The sequence below is a fragment of the Schistocerca americana genome, chromosome 5 (genome assembly GCF_021461395.2).
Source record: "Schistocerca americana isolate TAMUIC-IGC-003095 chromosome 5, iqSchAmer2.1, whole genome shotgun sequence".
NCBI classification, from domain to species: domain Eukaryota; kingdom Metazoa; phylum Arthropoda; class Insecta; order Orthoptera; family Acrididae; genus Schistocerca; species Schistocerca americana.
In genome coordinates, this window is record NC_060123.1 from 189,425,639 (window position 1) to 189,437,498 (window position 11,860).

The window sequence follows — 11,860 nt, forward strand, 5'->3', positions numbered from 1 at the left end:
TAGTGAAGATCATCCTTTCTCCTGGTGTTATAGCTATGCACACTGCTATTACTTTTGAACTGGGTTGGATTATTAACAACAAATTTCATAAGTGAATATATATACTGTGAGGTTACTGTGAGGATCCCTAGATCCTTAAATAGATGTCTGTGGGATGACTGTGGGTGGGCTCCAGCAGTTATTCTGATTACATGTTTTTGAGCAATGAATACTTTTCTACTCAACAATGAATTACCCCAGAATATGATGCCATACGAAAGCAGTGAATGGAAGTAGGCGTAGTAAGCTAATTTACTGAAGATTCTTATAACCCTAATAGCATACGTAGCTGAACTCAGACGTCTCAGCAGACCATCAATGTGTTGCTTCCAGTTTAACCTCTCATCAATGGACACACCTAAAAATTTTGAAAATTCTACCTTAGCTACAGACTTCTGTTCAAAGTCTATATTTATTACTGGAGCATGCTTAGAAACAGTTTAGGCCAAATTTTTACAGTGTATAAATACTGAAAATTCTAATTAAATTGACTATAAAGAGCAAATTCTTTAACAACTTCCTCCTTCCAACTCACATCCCCTCACCCTCGCTATGCACTGCTTTCTGACAATGCACCCACTGATCTTTTCCCATTCTCTGCTCCTCTCCTTTCTGCTTCCTCTTTTTTCCCTTCCTTCCCTCCCCATCAGCCTCCCAGTGCTACACCAGGCAGCCTTGTCTGCCAACTATAGTCCTCATATGCTTTGCCAGGCAGCACTGTTCCCTCTTCACCACTCCATTATGGATTTGTGGCACCGATGAGGTTGACACCAGCATCGATATAAGGTTTGTCTCTAGACTCTGAGCATCGATTTTGGACGCTGAGCATTGTCTTTGGGCTGTTCCGCCATGTCAGTTCTTTGTGAGCCTTTGATGTGTTTAGGTGAATAAATGAACTACTGTTAAATGGGTGTTGTTTGGTGTAACTAACCCGAACACCCACCTCACTGGTGACCCTGAATTGTAACATCTTTCATTTTCACCGCTTTACTGTGTCCGCAACCCGCAACCTCCGCGTCAGTTATTTCCGCATGTATTACATCGACACAGCATTCGAACATGGCTTCGGCCCAGCGCCTAACGCCGGATTTTGTGATCGACATGCATCATGTTGCAGGCAATGTACACCTGCCAGGACTGCAACATGATGCCTCTCACTCAACGATTACGCTGATTTCGCTGGACGTTTTTGAGTCTGCAACAATAAGTGAGGTTAGGAGTGTGCATGACTCCGGATATCAGACGCCTTTGTTCCCACCACATGTGCCCTCCCTCATCGATGGTGCAGTTACCTCTTATGGATCTCCGTGCAGTGCGGGACCAATGCTGATTTCTGAAAATGCTTCGTTGGACAACCTACCACCACCAGGACAATGATTTGCCATGCCGCAATCCGTGCAGTACCACGCGGATTCCTGCCACTTGGCCGGAACTGCTTCGTTCACAGTTCAACCTCCTCAGCATCGGACCACGCCCGCCCCTGCCTCAGTTCAGCATCAGCACATGCCTTCCTACTTCAATACCTCGGCCTGCAACAGGAACAATAACTTGTTATCTGTGCCTGACCTCCATCTCTGTCCCACTGCTACGCCTCAGTGTTTTGTGCCACGACATTCACATTATCCGCACACCGTTTTGAGTGGAGTGACTATGAACAGTGAGCATTGACACATTCCGTCCCACGTTCGACATCATTTCCAACACTATGCTTCTGGACAGCCCGCACCTCCGCAGCCTCCCTGCAACACAGGTGACCCCGGCTCTGATCATATGTCGAGCATTCCGTGGACTAACATGCGTTCTCAAACTTTGAACTTTTTCTCACCTGTCGCCCCCGCACCAGCTCCAGTTGAGCTTCCGCTACCATTCTCGGCACATCTCGGTGCCCCATCCGCGTCAGTCTTCTGTGCCGTGTCAATGTGAACACACCCGCAACATGTTGAGCTTCTGCAACTGCAATCGACACATTACGGTGTCTCACCCGCGTCGGCCTTCTATGTCGTGACGGATCGCTCTCAACCACAACACATCACCTTCACGCTGCCATCGAACAGCCATCATCGCCACATCCCCTGGATGCACACTTTCCTGGAATACTAAAGCAACAAAGCTCGTTTCAGGCAGTGCCCTGATGAACTCAACTCAACCTGTTCTTACGAACGTTCTACAACGCTTACCGATGCTGCCGCCGTTTAATCCCGACAGAGCAACAACCTGGTTCAAAATTGTGGACGAAGTGTTCAACCATTACAAACTTGATGAGTCAACCAGGTTTCTGTGCCTAATCACCCACCTGCACGACCTGGTCGACGCCCCAGACTCAGCTACCTGGTACACTCAAGCCAAAAAGGCAGTTCTATGTCGGCTTGCACGCTCAACTGAGGCAGCAATACGGCAAGTGCTCCATGTTGAGCAACTAGGCAACGACAAACCTTCGCAGCTCTGGAGACGGCTACATGCCCTGGCCAGCGTCGATCTACTCTCTGACACAGCTCTCCTCGCCATCTGGTCAGATAAACTATCTCCTCACATCCGCTTTGCTCTGGCTCAGAGGTCTCCCAAGCCTGTCGAGCAAAGAATGACAATTGCTGACAAGCTACATGATGCATCACTGCTCTATTTCGCCAGCCACTGCCTACCTGACAAGTCTCAGGTTCAAGCTCATCGTCCTGTGGCCGGACGTGGCTGGAGCCGCACAGTACCGACTGTTCCGCTCGCTCCGGGAAGCAGTAAACAAGCAACTGGGATGTCACCGGCTCCACTCACGGTCATGCTCCCTCCTGCAACCGAACATGCTGCAGCCACCGAACCTCGGCCACTGCCTCTGGCAACGAACTTCCCACATGAAATGCAACTGCACTACCCATACTGTTACTTCCACACACGGTTTGGTGAGGCAGCACGGAACTGCAGACCACCCTGCTACTTCCCAAACGCCAATCGCAGGTAGGTCCTGGTGCCGCCTCCTGTGCACAACATGACAGGCACCCCCCAGTGCTCCATTCTGTCCAGGAACGACCGGATAATTGCGGACAACTTTATATTAAAGACATTTCGTCGGGATACTTTTTCCTAGTGGACACAGGTGCCAATGTTTCGCTGCTGCCTACGTCCTTAGTGTCGTTGAACATCTGCCCTCATCTTACTTCACTGCAAGCTGTGAAGTCAACTAAACTACAATGCCCGGGTTCAACTTCCCACTTCATCTCACTCTCCGCAAACTGCAAACTCTAGTGGACTTTTTTAATGTGCGAAATTAATGAACCTATACTAGGCACTGACTTCTTGAGACACCACAAACTTTCACCGAACCTAGTGCGAAACACCGTGTTTCATCACCCGTCCAAGACTCACGTCCCCTGAGATCCGTCAAGCAACCTCTCCCCCGTGACACATCGGTCCGGGCTCATCTCATCCGTACATGCTCGTCTCTGTTGATGACATTACAAGAAACAATGGACAAGTGCCTTATCGAGCTTAAAACATTGCTTGCCTACACAAGGAAAACTTCGAGCTCTCCCTCCAGCTCCACGAAACTCAGCTTCAGCTCTCTGATGCAGCAAAGGAATTACAGACACTACAGCAAGGTCAGTAAGTGCACCGAATCTGCTTGCAGTCCCAGCAATTGAGCCTCCATGTGTTTACCTCCTGCTACCCCTCGCAACTGTGCTATCAAGACTGCCATAACATGTACTGACAGCTCCGCAGGGCCACACCCTCCTAACATGGCAGCGTTTGACACTCGGCCGGACACAAGTGTGCATGCGTGACGAGCATCATGTGTTCCCGAACTGACGGCTCCTACCGCGGCCCTCGTGGACAGCACCTCAAACTATGCAACTTTGGCTCCTGTGTGCCGCTGTGCGACTGCCACTGACAACACAAACAGTGCACTTGCGCCAAGCGTTTCGCCCGCAACCGTGCTGCCACAGGACGCGCCCTCGGACAATGGACTCACTAATGGCTCACGAGCTCACCCAACCACAGTGCCACTGCTTCGGGCCGGCGGCCATCTTATCACGTTAACTCCTGGGACACTTTGTCGCCTCGGCTCCCATTCGATTGGCCGAGTGGCTCTGAACACCATGACCACACCTTGCCTGCCCCACCCATCGCACATTGTAAACAGACCGCCTCCCGCACTGCTGGCAACATTTCCATCGTCACCAATGGCACGGTTCACAAGCTTCGCCTCATGCCAGGTCCCCGGATCTCCAGTAAACCACGTCGACTTTGTCCCGAGCGCCTCTCCGACCTTAAAAATCAGATTTCTGATCTACTGAGCTCCGGCGTCACTGAACCCTCTGCCAGTAGATGGTCTACGCCCATACATATGACACCCAAGAAAGACGGGTCCTGGCGCATATGCGGAGGCTACCGTCGACTAAATGCAATAACAATTATGGATACCTATCCCATAACCAACATTGCCGACTTTACCAGTTCCGTCGCAGGTGCGACCACGTTCTCTGTCATTGATTGCAAACGGGCCTACCACCAGATCCCATGGCACCTGAAGACATTAAGACAGCAATCACCACCCGGATCGGGTTATTTTAGTTTCGATTCATGCCCTTCGGTCTGAAAAACGCAACCTAGGCCTGGCAACGCCTCATCAACGAAGTGCTATTCGACCTAAAATTTTGCTTTGCGTATCTTGATGACATTCTTGTGTTCAGCTCCTCCGTCAAAGACAACATTCGACATGTGCAAACTGTTATGAACACTCTCGCGGCAGCAGGCATTGAAACCAACCAGGACAAATTCAGCTACATCAACCCGCTGTCACTTTTCTTGGTTTTTGGATCTCTGCCGACGGCATTTCGCCGCCCCCTGAGAAAGTACAAACAATACTAAATCTACCCAGACCTTTGTCATTCAAAGAGCTCCGGTGCTTTCTGGGGACGGTTAATTACTATCGTCGACATATACCTCGGGCTGCGGAGATTCAGGCTCCACTGACGGGCACCTTGGCAGGCACCAACACTTCTGGATCTCGGCCCGTTCCATGGACCCCTGCTATGACTGAATCTGTGACTGCCCTCAAAAATCTTCTTGCCGAGGCGTGCATCATTGCGCATCCTCATCCCAATGCGCAGCTTTTCATCACCACAGATGCGAGCGATACTGCCATTGATGCTGTCCATAGCCAGACGATCGGTGGCCAGACTTCGCCTCTGCAGTTCTTCTCGCGCAAGCTCACCAATGCACAATGGAAATATTCTGCGTTTGACAGGGAGTTGCTCACGGTCTACGAAGCGATCAAGCATTTTAAGACTGACGTTGAGGGACACCTTTTCTATTTTTAACAGACCACAAACTCCTGGCTGCGGCCATTACAAACCCGCCAGATGACCCACCTCCTCACCGCTTCAGATACATGGACTTCATATCTCAGTTCACCACCGATGTCAGACACATAAAGGGTGCTGACAATGTAGTTGCTGATTTCCTTTCACGAGTCGACGCCGTCCATTCGTTGTTAGACCTCTTTGAACTGCCTAACCTCCAACCCGCCGATGAGGAAACACAAAACCTGATTTCAGACTCTACCTCTTCACTACACTTTGTCCGCACCACCTTCCCTGGCATTTCTGGTGAGATCTGGTGTGACGACAGTACAGGCATGTTACGCCCCCTCATCCCAACCACGCTCCATCGAGCTGTCTTCAATGCATTGTGTAATTTAATTTAGCCCACCCCGGTGTTCGTGCGTCCGCCCGCCTCGTAGTGGAGTGCTTTGTGTGGAGAAATGTCAACAAGGACTGCCAGCAATGGGCACGCTCCTGCGTCGCGTGCCAACGCTGCAAAGTACACAAGCACACTTCACCCCCCTCGGCGCCTTTTCGATCCCTCCTGGGCGTTTCCAGCATATTCATATTGACATTGTCGGCTCTCTCCCCCCCTCTAATGGCTTTCGTTATGCTGGGTCGAGGCTGTCACAGTCTCTCTCAGCAGACTTAAGCCTGCTTATGTCAAGCCTTCTTCTACTCCCCTTCCAGCCACGACAGCGCCATTCACTGTCGTGGCGCACGACGCTCCGACCAGTCCCTCCACATCGGACTTAACACACTCAGTCGAGTGACTTCCAGCTTCAATCGTCGAGCTCTCCTCCGACCTTGCCCCCCTACTCCAGTCTCACGCACTTCGTCGAGTGACCACATGCTCCCCACGTCGAACTTACCTATGATCATGCCCTCGCTGCCAGGCCCTTCGACCTCTCCACCGTTGCCTGCCTCGCCATGTCGAGGTTTCTCACGCCCCCCATCTTGAACGTGCCCTCACTTGAGGTGTTTGTGCCTGTCCCCCCGGACATAATACACGACATCTCAATAATACTACGTGATTATACACTGTTCGTCGTGTTTTTCCCTTCATCCAGTGCTCATGACACAACCTCCGCCATTCCCTGCCACCTGGTGAAACGTGTTCCCCTCTCGCCCGACGTTGACCTGGACATGCTTCGTGTGTTCGCGACGCCCACCGGAGACATCGTCGTCGTCGCTCCGTTCCACCCGCAAACTGCTGGCCTACCTGTCGCTGCACGACCAGCACGACACCCGGCGCGCTTCAACGACTTCCAGGTTCGGTGGCCGAACCTTCCTTCACGACATCTACCCACGCAGCTCCCCGACGATGCTGTCGAGCTGACCATGGTCCGGTTCCCACCTTGCCGACACCTTAGTCACCCCCCACCCCCCGCCCCCGCCTCTCAAGAGTACTCCGTACTGTGGGGGGGCTATGTGGCGCCGATGAGGTCGACACCAGCATCAATATATGTATGTCTCTAGACTCCGAGCATCGTCTTTGGATGCTGAGCATTGTCTTTGGGCTGTTCCGCCATGTCAGTTCTTTGTGAGCCTTTGTGTTTAGGTGAATAAACGAACTGCTGTTAAATGGGTGTTGTTTGGTGTAACTAACCTGAACATCCACCTCAGATTGTTTCTCCCATTTGACGCGTTCAGTTTCAGTCTGGTCAGGGCAGCCAGAAATAGTGATTGTATGTGTGAGGTGTACCTGCTTATGTGAATGCATGTGTGTTTTTCTTTTCTGATGAAGGTTTTGGCCGAAAGCATAATGTGTGATAGTCTTTTTGTTGTGTCTGTCAGCAACTCAATGTGTCATCTTTATAGTGAGCAGCAATCTATTCATTCCATAATTCTTGATATTTCAACCTGGACTTTCCAATGTTTGTTTTCTTTTAATATATGTTCTTAATAAATTACTTCTCCAGCCAAGAAGTATAAAAATGTTATTGCTGCTTTGTTTAGTTATGTTTCAATGCTCTGAACTGCGTAAACAGGTAATTTCACTGAAAAAAGTGTACAGGAGATCAGTGAGGGAATCAGACTCACTGTCCCAGAACAGTAGAGGACACACTACGATGATGTAAGTCCATGAAAGAGGTATCTGTATCATTGAGGCAAAGTTAAAGAAAATGTAGAAAAAACAACATATGATTATGATGGAGGCTGTGAACTGATAGCTAGTACCAATGTAAGGGGAAAGAGAACCTGCACTGTTAGTTTTACCTAGGATTCTGAACCCAGATTTTACTAGCTGTTAGGATTGAGTGGAGAGGAACCTGTGTTAGAAGCAGTCTAAGGAAACATGTAGCAGACTGCTTCTATATAATTAGGAGGAACAAAGTAGAAAAAGTGTTAGGAAGCAGACTGCACTATTTCTAGGTACAACTTCAGTTCCAAGAAGTGCTACACACAGTGTACCAGCATAGTGTAGTGTGGTGTGGGGCACTGCCACGTGACAGAGAACTTAGGGGCTTTATGTAAGGAATTAATAAATGACAGCTGTATGATAGTACATGCAGTGGTAACAGTCTGTAAAGGCACAGGTGGACTTGATAACTTCTAAACCAGCAAATGGGAATTTTCTTTGAGATAATTGAAGAAGTAATAATAGTTGGTTAGGTAATGATAGGAAAGGAAGCCTCTTCAAAGAAACCATTCCAGAATTCACCCGAAGTAATCTAAGGAAACCATGGAAAACTTAAATCCAAGTGACTAGACTGTGATCCAAAAAGTTTCCTTCAAGAATGTGAATCCACTACTGTTATAGCCTCTGTGTCACCTACTTGGCTTGCTGCATCAATATGCACTTTTAGAACTTTTCTAATGTTGATGAGCAGCCACATTATAATGATGCTGTGAAACATGTCCTGGAGATGCCACTGATACTGGATGTTGGATCTGATAACTATTAAGACCCCTTCATAGGGTTTCACTAAGCAGGAGTGGAAAATCATTTGTTACATTTTGAGTCATAGGTCAGCAGAAACACTAAGCATGACAACATCAAGTCCAAATATAACACTCAGCAGTACCATCAGCAACTGGTTACCTGCTAAGCAAGAGATGAATGGACCAACGGCCACATTTTAATGATGTTATACTTTGGTAAACACTATACGTGCAACAGAGCCTATAGATGCCTTAATCTAATTATGCCAAATGTACACAGCTCAAAAAGCAAACTGTGTGCATCTACATTATGCTCTCAAGGAAGATTCACTATCATGAATCAATGAATATTGTCTTAAGATATACTGCTAGAATTACAGATTTTGATATGGCATGTTGCTTCTGTACACAAAACTTATATCTCAGGTGGAGTTAGTATTTCTTGGAATAGGTTTTAAATACATTTCTTTACATGTATCTATGAGTATACACAAACTGCTATGAGCAGGAAAAAATATTATATGAAATGGTTAGCAGAAATAGATAAGTAGGACTGATTGCATATTGCAAGGAAATACTGTGCTGTCATAAGGAGAGTGGCTAAAAGTACTTATAAAAAAACAATGTATAATACTGAAATTAATAATTCAGATAATAAAATTAAATCTACATGGAAAATAATTAAAAAGGGAAACTGGGAAAAGAGTTATGGAGTATGAGTGTTTTGTAATCAAAGGAAATAGTAAAACAATACATTATAGCAGTTAAGCAGCTAACCTATTTAATAATCATTTCCGGTAAAAAAGCTCCGCTGCTGCAATCCTGTGTTGCAAGCCTTTGACGATCTGTGATAGGGGTGGAACATAAACACTATCCTTGATGTAACCCCATAAGAAAAAAAATTGCAAGGTTGCAAATCTGGCAACTGTGGTGACCATGTGAATAGCACCAAAACAGCGGGCACAATACGGCCTTTCCAGCAATGTGGCAACATTCCATTCAGGTAAACTCATACACAAGTGTGGAAGTGTTCAGGAGCACCTCCTTTTTGAAAGATGAAATCTCTGTCATTTTTGAGTTGTGGCATGAGCCATGACTGCTAGGTGATACTATTGATAGTTCCCTCAGTGAAGAAAAAGTGTCCATGGACTGTCTTGTTGGACATGTCACAGAACACAATAACTTTCCAGAATCCCAGGTGTGTTCGACAGGTGCATATGGATTCATGTCCTTCATATACGGATGTTGTGACAGTTGATCTTTCCCAAGAAATGAAAAGTGTCTTCATTGTTGCAGATTTATTATATGCAAAAATAGTGCAATTTGTCCTCATGGCGTATGGCTAGAAGGAGCTGCAATTTCTATGGCTTCACACGCAATTGTTTACAAAGGCTGAGGGACGTCCAATTCTGCACAAGCTCAATGATTAGATTAGATTCAGTTTTCATTCCACAGACCCAAAAAATGAGATGATTCTCGTGGGTTTGGAACATGTCAGAAAGTATGACATAAAAATATAAAACATTTGAATATAATACTTACTACCCCGATCATTTGTCAGGAGATAGTCGAAAATAAGCTAATACAATGCAGTAAACTGGGACAGCTAATATTTACAGAATTAACACACTGTCAGAATGAAACACTGTTATCCACTATTAATAAATTTATCATATGTAAAATACCTAATCTTGACTGTTGTGACGAAGTGTTGTCAAAACTGAAATCTAACAGATATTTTTACTTAAGCTGACTTAACAGTCTCTGTTAAGATATTCAACTATGGAGTAGAAGGAGTTGCCTATTAAAAAGTCTTTCAAATTCTGTTTAAACCGTGCTTTATCTGAAACCAAGTTTTTAATGGTTGCTGGCAATTTATTAAAAATGTGTGCTCCTGAATGTTGGACCCCTTTTTGGACCAAGGTAAGCGATTTTAGGCATTAATGTAGATTCTTCTTATTCCTAGTATTGATACTGTAAACTGAGCTATTGATTGGAAATAGAGATGTATTACTTGCAACAAATTGCATTAAGGAATAAATATACTGAGAAGCAGTGATTAGAATACAAAGTTCCTTGAACAGGTTTCTACAAGATGTTCTTGAATTTACACCACAAATGATTCGTATCACATGCTCGGTTTGATGAGTTGTCCCAGAATATGAACCCATATGACATAATAGAATGAAAGTAAGCAAAGAATGCAAGTTTTTTTATATTTATATCTCCTACATCTGACATCATTTACACAGCAAATACAGACTTGTTTAGGTGCTTAATTACACATGTAATTAATTCCCAGTCAGATGAAGACTGACTGCTTACCGCACAGGTATTTCGCAACAACACCCTTTGTTTCCTGTTAGATAAGTAAGACTTAAACCATTTCGTAGCATGGCCGGTGACACCATAATACTCTAATTTACTTAGGAGAATGCTGTGGTTCACACAGTCAAAGGCTTTTGACAGGTCACAGAAAATGCCAGTAGCCTGTAATTTATTATCTAATGAATTAAGTACATTCTCACTGCAAGTGTAAATAGCTTTCTCTATATCAGAACCCTTCAGAAATCCAAACTGTGACTTGGACAATATATCATTTCCAGTCAGATGCTTAAGGAGACACTTGAACACAATCTTTTCAAATATTTTTGACTTTGTGGGACTTCACAACAACACATTCCTCACACAGTCTGCTGTCTGTTATGGCACAAACAATCATCCCAAATATTTTCCATCACACAACCAAACATCTTCAAATTTCTTTTACCATTTCACTACATTGTTGTAATGATGATGCCTTGTGATCCTGCTGTGGAAAGCTCTTTCCAACCCACTACCAATTGGCAAGAGCCAAATTGTAGCACACAAAATGCTTTCTCTGTCTGGTTTACTGCTATTTCCAACAACTACAGCTGGTGTTGCCCCTGTCAGGGTTTTTTCAAACTAATTTTTCAGCAGCATTAAAAAAAAATGTTTTTCATATTAGGTGCATTGTGCTGCCACATACTGCCAGTAGTCATTAGACATCATGAGAGAGCAGAATAGGGCGTTCTGCGGAACTCACGGACTACGAATGTGGTGAGGTGATTGGGTGTCCCTTGTGTCAAACATCTGTATGTGAGATTTTCACACTCCCAAACATCCCTAGTTCCACTGTTTCCAATTTGATAGTGAAGTGGAAATGTGCAGGGACACATACAGCATAGAAACTTACAGGCCGACCTTGCCTGCTGATAGTTGAAGAGGGTCATAATGAATAATAGGCAGACATGTGTCTGGACCATCACACAGGAATTCCACTGCAAGTACTATGACAGTTAGGTGGGATGTGAGAAAACTTGGATTTCATGGTTGAGCAGCTGCTCATAAGCCACACATCATGCCGGTAAATGCCAAACGACACCTCGCTTGGTGTAAGGAACATAAACATTGGACAACTGAACAGTGGAAAAACATTGTGAGGAGTGACAAATTACGATTCACAATGTGGTGATCTGACGGCAGGGTATGGCGAATGCCCAGTGAACGTCATCTGCTGGTGTGTGTAGCGCCAACAGTAAAATTCGGAGGTGGTGGTGTTATGGAGTGGTCTTGTGTTTCATGGAAGGGGCTTGCACCCC